This window comes from Phaenicophaeus curvirostris, chromosome 2 (assembly GCF_032191515.1).
Source record: "Phaenicophaeus curvirostris isolate KB17595 chromosome 2, BPBGC_Pcur_1.0, whole genome shotgun sequence".
NCBI lineage: Eukaryota > Metazoa > Chordata > Aves > Cuculiformes > Cuculidae > Phaenicophaeus > Phaenicophaeus curvirostris.
Window position 1 is genome coordinate 104,354,151 of NC_091393.1, and position 13,142 is coordinate 104,367,292.

At 46.3% G+C, this 13,142-nt stretch overlaps 1 protein-coding gene across 1 annotated transcript in view; it reads right to left on the reverse strand.

Moving 5' to 3' along the window:
- The window catches only part of SPTBN1 (spectrin beta, non-erythrocytic 1), a 140,049-nt gene extending 135,818 nt beyond the window's left edge, over positions 1-4,231 (reverse strand). Inside the window, exon 1 of the mRNA XM_069850261.1 lies at positions 4,211-4,231. The gene's annotated coding sequence lies outside the window, so the exon portion shown is untranslated. The remainder of the gene's footprint in view (positions 1-4,210) is intronic.
- Between the last annotated feature and the right edge of the window lie 8,911 nt (positions 4,232-13,142).

Below are 13,142 nucleotides of genomic sequence, written 5' to 3' on the forward strand. Positions count from 1 at the left end.
CCCACCCAGCTCACAGCCTCACCCCAGCCAGCCCCTGCCACCAACACCTCTAAGAATGTGGGAAAATAGAAAATACAACTCCACAAAATTTGAGGAGGCAGGAGTGACCCTTCCTGGCTGCTACAGGCACCCAACTGAAGCCCTGAATTGTGAGATTTTAGTACAGTCATTGTCTTGATGTGAACTGCATTAAGAAACCTCAAGGCAAACTCAGAAGGAAGAACTAAAGGTCTACAGTCCCTACAGACCAAGGCCAGGAAGGATCACAACCATTCAGCCATTTGCTGTTGCAGTACTGAAAATGTGAAGCATGAACACTTACTCATTGAGATGGCTACTTCAGATCCATTAACCTATGTACCACTCCATCACGTGGGCAATGGAGGAGCTGGTTTATTTGCTTTACGTCTGCGTATCTCCATCTCCAATTACATCGTCCACCAGCTAAAGTAGATCTTTTTAACTATGGATACAACCACGTATCTTCACAGAACAAATATATTGCATACATGCTCTGACAGATCCATTTACATTTACTGAAGACCTTTTCAGGGATCATTCCACACTCTCGAAATTGTATTGAGCCATGATTAACACAACCAAAATGAGTGGTCACTCCAATAACAGTGTGCTGTCGAGTCAATCCCTGTTCCTTTCTTAAAAACAAATTAAACCCCTTGCCATCTCTTCTTTACAAGTGTTTTTCAATGGGAAGTCCATGTTTTCTCCAATTACTTGAAGAAGCATCCCTCTTTCATATTCTTATACTACCGCCAAGCAGTATGACTTTAACAGAGAAGGAGAAATGGTTTCCTCTCCTGTACAGATGTGGATATATAAACAAAAAAAAAAAGGAGACTAAATCCAAGAACATAATTTCTCAATGTGTTTCACAGATCACAGGCAAACTGCTCAGCAGGTTTAACTTCAGGATCTGGCCTCTTCTTCAAAAAAGAAAACAGCCTGTGTTCAGAACCCCAGTAAACAGAAAAGCTACTTTATTTGGAACATTTACCTGTGAACAGTTTCACAGTTGTATATTTTTAGCTCTATGAATAGAGTATTAACGGCACACCTCTCCTCTTCCAACGGCATGACTGGTATGACCAGCTAGTCTATTCCCAGCATCCAACAGGTGTATGTGAGCATCTGTTGGCACAAAATTTCCATGCCAAGTGCCTCTTTTGTTCAGTTCTTGCTGCCCTCCTGATGGGAGGGGCTGCTAAATCAAACCGACATACCGTTTCTTTTAAAACTTCTCATGCTTAGCACATTCAAAACATTATGAAATAAAAATGACTGCACAACAGCATAGCATGTTTCTCTGATGGCAGTGGCAACATGCCAAAGACATGCCTGGTATGCTAAAAAACATCCAGCTTGGCGGAAAAAAAATAAAAGTCTGTGCAATATGTAAAGAGAATAGGAGGAAGAAAGTGAAGAGACATGAAAAAGTAAGAACATCCTGATATTTTCACCATTCAACAAAAAACAAACAGAAAACCACCTTACGAACAAGAGGCCGAGAAAAACGTTAACAGTGCTGAAAAACAATAGCCAAAGGTGCTCCTTAACCTGCCCTTGGCCATAGGAAGGGCCATATAACAGATTGGAGTTCATCTTCTCCTAATAACATACATTTCATTGTAAGTAGAAACAACAGTTTGAGATGTGACCCCACCCTCCTCAGCCATCTTTTCTCAACTATAAAATCTGTTATGAACTCAACTATCAACTAACAACACCTACAGAAGGTTTTTTCCATACAAAACTGGGCTTTTTTAATGAGGAATCGACAGTAAAAAGCATGTCTGGGACTAACAATATATGAAAAAGAAATAAAACTGGACAAAATATAAATAAGCTGCCTGCTTAAATACATAGAATTTATCTATATCAGTGTTAAGCTGTTAAATAAATTGAGATCTGCTAGATGTAAGAAGAATTTCTTACATGTAATATCTCTCTAAACCTTTTTTCATTAAAGGAAAGCAATGGAAAGCAAAAGTCTCAGAAGGCCCAGCTGTAACTGCTGCAACACTGTACTCATGTTCATTAGAAAAACAAATTCACAACAGATCATTTTAAAAGTAATAATAAAACCCCAACAAATGAAAACCATATGCGGAAACAAAAAAACACCACTGGGGCAAGCTGCCTTCAACGGCGCCTCTCTGCAAACGCCGACTGCACCTTGGTGCCATTTGACAGCACACGTTGCGGCTACAACACTTGCTTCACCAGGCGAGTGTTATTTGGTGATAACGATCAAACACAAAATGATTTCTCAGGTGTAAAGAAAGCCAGAGAAGACAGCTAGATTTTCACATTTACTATCTCTAGGCCAGACTCCTGCTGGCTTAACTTGGGAAAGCTGCCATGAGCTGGGGCAGAGGAAGGGTCCAACACACCGGGCAAGCTCCCCAGCTCCATCAGTTGAGGACAGGAGCAAGCGCACGGCGCAAGCTCATGTGACAGAAACGCCCTATATGGCTCTCCACAGTTTGTACCATAGAGCACTGGCCTGATATCAACAGAACTTTCCACGGCACGGTGTGCATCACACACCACAGAAAAGAGTTCACGCTGCTCTGCTCCACAACCCCCTCGTCCAACTGAGAGTCAAAGAGACCCAAGGGGCTGCTGGTGGCTCCTCGCTCAGACGTAAGGCCGTTCAGTTCCTGTAGCCCAAGCACTGCAGTTCACAAAGGTTTCCTACAGCCATGAAATGGCGAGCAGGAGCCCTGCGGTGAGAGACACCAGCCTGGACCGGATTTAGGAGCTGACTCATGGGCAATGATCATCTATTGTACCGGTTTGTAACTTGTGCCCAGATCAGATGACTAAGGAATTCAGGTGCCTACAGAGATTAACTGCCTAAATAACTTTTCCAGCCTGAGCCTTAAACATCTGCATAAATAGACCTTCTCATCTGTGTTCCATAAAATATTTCCAGGTACTCCTCACTAATGAAACACAATGCTTATTTTACAAGTAATCCAACTACAAATATTAAATCCGGTAACTGAGCCACATTAAAAATAAATCCTTAGTCAGGTGACGTAATAGAAATGTGCATTCCACCAAATAAAGGAGTTTTTATTGACTACATTTTGTATATGTTGAAGGAAAAACAGACTATCCTTCATAAAATGGTTTGGTACCCTATTTGAAAGGAGCTGCCTGAGATACACGTAGCAGCGTTCTGGTCTCCATACAGGTAGCATGAACACTTTGCCCCTCTCTGTTCCATTCTGTCTGCAGGCAGAGGCCAGTAATGCACATTTAATTCCAAAAGCTGCAGGATTCACGCCACCATAGAGATGAAAAAGGATCTGTGCTGCTTTTTGCCTCATAACTGCTGCAAGCTCCTATTTCATCCAGAAATGCTGCATCCTGCTCTAGTGAGGATCATTTACCGCACTTAACCCGCATTACAGAAAAACACAGAATGCGCTCCTGTTCCATAGCCTGACCTCTTTTGTTCACACCAACTTTATGCTGCTGCATGAAGTAATATCATATTCCTTATTTTATTTATTGCCTATCCAGCGCTGCCTGTGCCACACTAGCGAGCCATTAGTCCATCCCTGCAGCCCTACAACCACTGCCAAGTCATCCAGGCATCACAACAGCCATTTCTGTTTTACCGAGGAACAGAAAGAAAATGGAACGCTGACAGATAGTAACAATTATTATAGAAATCGCATCTCGCTGCCACCACCCACCCTTCCTTGCTCTTTGCCGCACACCATTTTCATCTCCCAACACCATTTTCATCTCCTGTTTCTCCCTCCAGAGGCTTCTGAGCCTACGCAAGCCCTTCCTCCCGCAGCGGTACGAGGAGTCACGGTCTCCCTTGACATTTTCACACGGCCGCTATCTCTGAATAAACTACTCGCCGTGAGCTGCCTCCGCAACCCTCGGGACGGGGAATGTGGTTCCCCAAGACATCTCTCAGCACGACGCATTCACGGGACTGGGTGAACACAGCGTTTTCTCTGGACTGGCTGGACTTTCAATAAGCAGGTTTCATAATATTCCTTATCCTGTCAATAGAGGTCAAAGTCCGTGCCCAACGCTCCGGATCTTGACAGTTTATGTGCATTCCCTCTTCTTTATGTCTATTCCCTGCTTCTGATTTTGACCACTTAGCATTTACCCTACGGATAACGTTAAGCGCAGCCCAGGAACACAGATCGCTACTCACCTCCTTTCAACAAGGACGCGGCTCTACTCACAATTAAGATATTCAAATTACAAATTCAACCACTCCCTCTGGATTTGTATCATCGCCCGAGAGCGAAGGGATGGGTTCTAAAAGGGGGATACCTGACCGAACGCCAGACCCCGGAGCGGGGAGCGCCCCGAGCCGCTGCAGTCAGTCTCCCGGGCTCCAGCACACGCCTGCCATATTTTTATTGTTAAATCAGGCCCGTATCCATCTCCCGAAGGGATAACGGCGCCGGCTCCTCGCCTCACGCCTTTTATCCGCGCAGCCGCCCCGGGAGGGCAGGGACGGGCGCGCAGGAGCCGCGGCGGGAGGCGGCCGCTCCGCAGCGGGGCGAGGCCGAGGGGGCAGCCCCGCACGCCGCCTGCCCCGGAGAGACCGCGAGCCGGCGGCGACGGGCAAGGGAAAGAACTGAACGGACCTGAAACGCGAAGCGATGTCGGGCGGCGCGTCCTCTCCGCACCGCGGCGTGCGGCTGCGCGGCTGGGGCGGCGCCCGGGGAGGGGGCGAGGGGCGGGATGGAGAGGGGGGAGCAAGATGGAGGGGGGGGGGGGGGGCGAGCTGCAGGGGGAAGGGGGCGAGATGGAGATGGAGATGGGGGGGGGGGCAGGGCCTGCCACGCCCGCCCCCGCTGCGGGGAGGGGAAAAGAAGGGGGGGGGGGCGCTGCGGCAGCCGCCTGCGATCCCCCCGCTGTGCACACGCAGCCGTAAACACACCGGTGTGCGCACACAGAGAAACACACACATGTATGCGCACACACATAGACATACACACACATATATATACACATATATATACACACATGCATGCAGACACGTATATACATGCACACACACAGATACACGCAGCTATACACACATACACGCGCGTATACAGGCGCGCCCCCGCACATCCAGGCGCGCACACAGATGCCCCCGCGCCCATCACCATCATATCATACATACAGGCTCCTATGGAGGCGCGCACCCGCTCGCACGCGGGCAGCCCCAGGTACGCTCCCCGCAGCCCCGGCCCCCCCGGCGGTACCTGCGGGCGGCGGCCGGCGCCGGGCGGGCAGGGGCCGCAGCGCTGCGCTCGGCGGGCGGGGCGCGGGCCGGGGCCGCCCCCAGCCGGGCCCGGGGCGGGGCGAGCGGCCGCCCCTGCGGCGCGGGGAGCGGGGAGCGGGGAGCGGGGCTGTCCCCGCCTCGGCCCGGCCACACGCGGAGCTGCCCCCTCCCCGCTTCCCCCCCCCCCGCCAAGGCCCGCAGCCTCGCCGCTGCGTTACCCGCCGCTCCCGGGCCTCCTTCCCGTTTTCCTTACATTTATCGGGTCGCTCCGCGCTCCTCCTCCTGCCGCGGAGACAATGCTGGCTCACCCCCAGCGCCCCGTTCCCCCGGTGCTGCGCTCCCGGCGCTGCTCTGTCATTCCCGGGGGAATCCCCTCCTCCCCCCGCTGCAGTCCGGCCTCTCCCGCCCCAGCCCCGCCGCCTCCCACGTAAACACCCCCCGCCCTTTGCCGGAATCACCCGGCCCCCTGAAGCTCAACCCGAGATGCCCTCCCACGCTTCCCCTCTTCCCACCAGGATTTTGCCCGTCTTCCCAGAGAGAATTGCCAGCCCGCAGCCAGTGAGCCTGTCCCCCTTCCCTCCCCTGTCTCCTCTCCCGGCCCCGCACCCCTCATCACCATCCAGGTCTGGAGGCAGACATTGCTGCTCCAGGTTTCCCCTGCTAATCCCGGTCCCTCAGCTTACGCCCGTGTCCTCCACCCTCCTCACGCCCCTTCTCCTTCCCTCCCAGCTGCTCTTCCTGACCTTGCAGCACAGCTATGCGCCACTGCACTTGTGTTCTCCGTGTTTGGTTTGGGTTTTTTTAGCAAAAAAAAACCCCAGAGCAACAAACACCATTTGTTTCATTTGCTTCGTTTAGTTATCCTTCTTTTCTCTGCTGCTTTCCAACCCCATACTCGCTGCTAGCTCACTATTTAACTGCTTTTTTGAGTTCCTCACCTCTGCGTCTGTCCTCAACTTGCTCTTATCTGGCTCCTGCCCCTTCACACTCAGTTGCTTTGCCAAAGTTTCCAGTATCCACTTCCTGGCATAATCTCTGGAATATCACTTCATTTCCATCCTGTCAAAATTATCAGCCTGGCCCTGTTTGATATTTTGTTCTCCTTTGGTTTCCAAGACTGCCTCCCCCAGAGTCACCTCCTTGCCACTGCTTCACTGCATCTTTCTCATACTCCCAATTTCCAGTGAAAGCCCCAAGGGGACACTTAATCTGTCACTCCCTCTATGCTTAGTGTTAGGTGAACTCACCCCATAAAATATAAACACGTGACACACACATTCACTAACAGTCTCCCTGTGATCTACCTTTCTATTTCCAGGCTCCTTACCATACCTTTCCCAAATTAAAATCCCATTCTGCCTTTCTGGCACCCGCAGGATGGCAAGTCACCGATTTAACAGGTACAAAAGAGAGCTCCGAAACCACAACCAAGCAGGACAATAGTGTACCTACTATCTCCTGCCCTAATCACATCAGCCAATATCACCACCCTACTCATCATTCAGGTCTCCGGTCTGGACACCATCTGTAGCCAGGCTTGGCTCCTTTCTTCCTATCCAAACCAGGCCCAGAATGTCACCCTGTCCTACCCAGCCAGGGGGCCAATGCTCTCATGCAGCTCCTCATCACCTCTCTTTTCAGTTTTGGCCACATCCCCTTCTGTATCCTGTACAGATGCGCCTTGCTTATCTGAACACACTCCTAACATTGCCGCATGTTCCTTTAACTCATCTGTTGTTTGGAACAAGCCATCCTTTTCTCCATATCTTTCCAGGGGTTTCTCTTCTCAGATTAGGCATAAATCGGCAATTTCACCACTCCTTGTACCTGCCCATATTCAGCATCACCACCTACCTTTGAGTTGCCCAGGATGAGACACACATAACCTCATTCCTAAGTCCCACAAACTTGGGTAAAGTTCCTCAGAAAGTCTCTTTGAACTGTTCTGTCAACATAAAGCCTACAAGAATCTTGACAAGAGTTAAGCGTGTACTTCCCTGTCTGTCATCTGTAGTTGTTCATATCCAGGTCTTGGGATGCAGTAAAAATGACACAGCTAAGAGGCAACTCTGTCTACCTCCCCCTATTCCAGCTCCTCTCTTGCACTGATTCTGCTGACCCACCACCGATCCCTCCCTGCCTTGCTAAAACCTAATTCAGCAACAAGAAGAGAAGAGTTCTCTGCTGGCTCAGTGAGCTGAGCTGGCCCTCAGCAGTGAACCGTTAGATCAGCTCAATCATCTGGCCTAGCAGCACTCTTAGATGCTAAAATATCTAAAACAGGCCATCTCTGCGTTATTTGTACAGCATCTTGTACAATAAGAGCCCACTGTTGGGGTTTCCAGATAGGTACTAGATAGATACTTGCTTCTGGGTAATGTTAATAGTGGTAGTAAAGAGGTAAAAAGAGCCTTTTTTTCTTTAGATTTAACAATAATGATTTCCAGCAAAACCCTTCTTAACCATTACTGTAACAAAGGACAAGCCAATTGCTTCAGTCACTTCAAAAAGCTGTATACATAGAGAAAAGAAAAATAAATTAAAACAATTCTTCCAAGCTTCCAGAATTCCCAGCCAATGGTACTGAAATTAGCTGGAATATCTGCAGGATTAAGAGCCTGTTCCTGATCAACAGGTTCACTAAATCTGGTCTAAATAACATGAAAAGTTCTACACAGTTTCTTTATTATCAGTACTATATGTTAAGATACTTTACAAAACAATTTCTGTTAGCCTAGCTAGAGTTTTGCTCTTAGTAAAAGTGGAATAATTTGTCTGTGAGCAATAGAAACTAGCAGGTGCCTATGTACTCTCTCACATTTCAGGTTCTGAAGGATAAAACTTCTCAGATTCTCTATCCAGCATAAATGTTATTTTTACTTTCTCCATCGCTGAGAGGAATTCAGAGAACTTGATGATATCTATATGAAATTAAGAAAAACATATTCAAATGCTAGGATGTTAAGAAACATTGGTAAAAAATCATCCTTCGCACAACTATTAATATCTCTCAAACAATTGGGCAGGGACAAAAATATTCTTGTGATACAAGGGAGTGAGCAAGAGCATCCAGCATGTTTTAAGATTCTGTCTGTCTTAACCCTCATAGCTCAAAGATGGGTGGGCCATTGATTATCATGGAAATAACTGGGTAGGAATGAATGCCTGAAGAAGCAAGAACCAGAATAGCAGGGGCCTTGCGGGCGCCAACCAGTTATCCCAGTTACTGATAATCACTTTCTTTTTAAAGAGCCCACGTTTTGTGAAGAGTGTGTCAGGTACAAATGTTTTGCCACTGATGGGTAAAACGGCATCTCCAGGTCTGAAAAAGAGGGTGCCATTTTCATTTAAAAATAACTGCAAATATTTGTTAGTGTTTTTAGTGTGAACGTTCACCTCGCGGGGTTAGAAAGCCAAAACCTACAACTTTGTGACAATGAAAGTGGGAATACTTAAAAGAGAAAATACCAGCACTTCCTAATACCAGCAAGTAGACCCAGTAATACAAACAGTTTGTTCACACTGACAGCCACATTCCGACTCCTTTAATCAAACCGAAACGCATAGAATGAATGGCTGCATTGCAAACTGTTGTTAAATGAAGTGGAAAGGGTCAGCAAAGCAGTGTTGGGCAAAGTCACTCCCCTTCTGCCCATTACTTTGTAGTTAGCTTTGGCTTGGAAGCCCAAGGGTTTTCTCATACATTTTGTCCATACAGCCACAAATTTTTTACAATTGAAGAAATACTTCATCATTTTTTTAGTTTGAAAATCTACCAGGCCACTGTGCTCAATAATATTGTCTGGTCCTCCTCTCACAGAAATACACCCATAGGCATATTAACATCTTCACTATAAGAGGAAAACTATAAGAGGTAAACACATGACAAAATCTCTGAAAGATCATTTTAAAATAAATTATAGTTTAAATGACCTATTGGATTGTTCAAGACAAAATGAAAAATAATCAGTGTTGAGTTTTACTCTTTCCAGGATGTAGGGCTTCTCAGTCATTGTTGTGTGGACTGAAATTGCAGTGGGTATCTCCAAACAGAAACAAAAGCAGAACATCTGGATTAGATATTAAGAGCCCCAATTGTTAAGGCAATATTAAAACTAGGAAAAATCCATTTCAGGATTGTGGCAATTTAAAAAAAAAAAAAAGACAGAAGAAATACACACACAGAGATTCATGCTGCAATAATAAACTTCCTAGCTATACCATTAAACTGAGAAAGCATTATGTTATCAGACAGTTCCAGTTACACAGGTTCACATTTGATGGGAGATGCGTTCCTCCCACCAGACACACCTTTCCTCCACCCATGACGCCTAGTTTTGAACACATAGTGAGGCTCAAAGGCAAAAATCTAGACTTGTGCTTTGTCTCACAGAAGTCTTGGCCAAGATCTTGAGAGGAAAATCAAAGAGGGGCAATAATTTGCCTAAAGGAAAAATTCTTAGATTCCTCACTATGTGCGCAGCTTGTCTGGAAGCACAACGGCTTCTCTGTCACAAACATCTATTCTTCACGTAACAATTTCTACTCATTATCTTAGGAACACCCAGCTCTGTGCTACACCCTTGCCTTCAATAACTCTGAGTAGGAATGCATTCCCTGCAATCTATTTAGGAGTGTATTTCTGTTTCCCAACAGTCACTGTAAACAGAAACACGTTAGATCTTCACTCCCTGGCTCCTCTTCTCTCTAGAAGCAGCTCATGGAGCTGATAAGCGCAAAGTTCTGCAGCAGGAAATAAACGCGCTTCCATGGAATCTCCACGCACGGTAATTTGCATTAGCCTAACTATGGTAAGAAAGGCATGCATGACAGAAGCAGCGTCTCCACTGGTAAGAAACAGATAGCAGGAACGTGGAGAAATGGAGACCCTCGGCATCTCCACTCCCAGGTCATATATCAGAGGTCTAGGAATACACTCCTGCTGAGAAAGTCCAATTTCTCCCTATTAATCTAAATGTTCCCCAGCACCTCTACTACTTCACGCCTACCCCATCCCCTTAGTATTAGTTCTTAGCCATTTTCTGTACCGTTAGCTCCCACCAGCTTAGGGCCTGCTTCTCCGTGTGCCCGTCATGCCAAGCCCTGGAAAATGACTAACGCATGGGGCTCTTGCAAAAGCCTTTGCCTTGGCCTTGGCCAGCTGATCTTCCCACACCACCAGAGTCAGCAGTGGAAATGCTGACAGTACAAAGCAAAGATGGCCTTCCTGCTCTCTGCGCCAGCAACACGGCTGTCTTCAGCGCCCGGGAGGAGTCCTGGCAGGAGTCCTGCTGCTGGGCTGTGGACGGCCAGGAAGCATTAGCAAGCACTGGTAGAGGCACGGGGCCAGCGTACCACAACACCCCTTGCAGACATTTCCATTCTATTCAAGTCAGTGCATTAGAAAAATAAAATGTCTTGGGACTTACTTGTATGTCCTGCAGGCTCCATACAGAAGAACCTTACCATGGAGAACGTCTACATTTGCAGTCAAAGGCACGCCTGAAGCTGTGCAGACAGACACAAAGTAAGTTTACCCCAACTAGCTTGTACACCAATAAACAGCTCCGCTGCAGCAGCCGAGGCCCAAGGGCAGCTGCACAAAACCACTCTGGAAAGGAGGGTAACACTGGCATCACACACTGAGCTGTGTGCTCCCGAGGCCACCCTGCTTCCAGGACTCATCTGGTAAATGTCTGCCTGTTGCATGGCTGCACGTACAAGTTGGAGATGTGCGTTTGACTGCAGACTACACGCTCCCTGAAAAGGCCTGATGTTTAGTAAGGAACACCTGACAGGCAGGTGTAAGTTTGCTTGTTCAAACCATCCTGCGTGGTGCAGCAGGTTGAGGATCAGTCCCCTGCAGTAAAGGTGTTAATGCAGCAAGGTTTCCTCATGTGTACCAAAAAAGAAATGAGGAGTTACACTGAGCAAAAGCCTCAGCATTTATCTGTCCTAAGAAAATCTGCATGATTCTCTTTAAAAAAGCTTTATCCTTTGTTGCCAACAGTTATTCTCTACTTTATTTCTTCTTTCCTTGTGTTTTACCATAATTTTACTCCTCTTTCCTCTCAGTGCATTAACAAAGCACGCATTAGCCACTCTGTGTCATTTGACGAAACATAAAGTTGTCATGCATATTTGGGTACGTTATACTCGAACAGCTGGTCCATTTGCTACTTGGTGGGATAATGTCTCTGGTTTTAATATCCAAATTTGGATTTTGTCATTAAAAAAAAAAACCACAAGTAACAAGAAATACAGACATGAAAAGACAAAAGTGGCTGAAGAAATCAATAGTAAAGTAACTTCTTTTAGTAATGTGGTAGAAAATACAGATTTCTAGGGCAGATACAGGCGAAAAAAGGGAACTTCAGTGAACCTAATTTACTCATCTTTGCCAAGTGAAATACAACAAAAAAAAAAAAGAAACCCAGTTAAATTTATTAGCTCCTCTCCCAGATATTATTTGCTTTTCTGACAACATGCTTAACTTAGCTATAGAAAATAAAGCTGGCTAAAGGTTAAGTTAAGGCACAGTTCAAAAACCTACCAGCATAAACAAGTAAGAAAAGGTAAAGCGTTTTTAAATGCTTTCAGTGGTAACTGCCTTGCTCCGATAACATTCAGTTTTAATTGTTTAGGCTGTGATTCCTTGTTCAGTTCCATGCAGGTGGACCATGTTTGCCTGTACAGAGACATGTCTAATGTCCATGGAACCACATCCAGTCATCTGCTGTCACTGCTTTAATGCTAGTACCATATAGATGGATGAAATGATTGTCATAGAAGCGTATTTACAGGAATTAGTTACCAGCAGAAATAGGCTGCTCTAACATTCAAAGCTTCAGCCTGAAGTTGCTGCTTCCTACAGAGGTAACTTCCATGTCAGATCCCTTACACACGCCACATCAGGGTTATTAGTCAGGTGCAGGTTTGCAACCACGAGCTGTTAACTTTTAATTGTGAGAAGCTTTAAGAAGATTCCCCTTTCCTTGTTTAGCCGAGATCTCACCTGCTTCTGTAAAGGACTGCTTCTTTGAAGAATTGTCCTGGCCTATAAATTTTGCCTTCTTAATTATGATCTCTTAGCAACGAAGACCAAGAACGATGAGTTTAAATGTAGCTCTATCAGTCTCTGTCTAGTTGGCATGGGACTGCTCCAAGGGCAAAGAACTTCTACTGATGCATTTCTGTCTTAGAAGGGACCTGGCAAAAAAAAAAAAGCATCAAAAGCAGCCCCGAGCACAGCAGATTCTAAGGGTTTAATGCATGGACTGCAGAATTTCTTCAAAATTCCACCCCATGAACCATCCCTTCATAAAATTTGACTTTCAAACTGCAGTCAAAATTTCTTGAGTATCTTAGAAGCCCCGAGTCTCATTTTCAAAAGTGTCATCAGCATTTTGCCTGCATGCAGGCAATGAGAATCCGTGTTTCCTTGACACTCTCAAAGGGGATTGCACATGCAGCATGTGAATCTATTGTTGAATACAATTTCATCAACCTCCTGCCAATGCCCAGCCACACGTCCACAAGCCACCAGCAATGCTCATCAGAACAACAAGGGCAGCATGAAAGTGCAGTCTGGAAAACTCTGGCATAGAAGGGAAATGTATGCTCATCTATTTATAAATAAAGTCTGAAGCTTAGCTTCACTGATCGTCCTATAAATAGCGACTTGCATGGAATCCAAAGTAGCAGATCTGTTATTTCATATATTCTGGCCTTTTATTCTAGAGCAGCAGCTTTTTGCAGAAATCCATTTTCCCCCTGTTGCTGTGGTACTTTTTAAAAGCTTTTTGAACGTTACTCCTATGCGCTTGAATTCAAAGCCAAACATCCTTTTTACACGAGGAAAAAA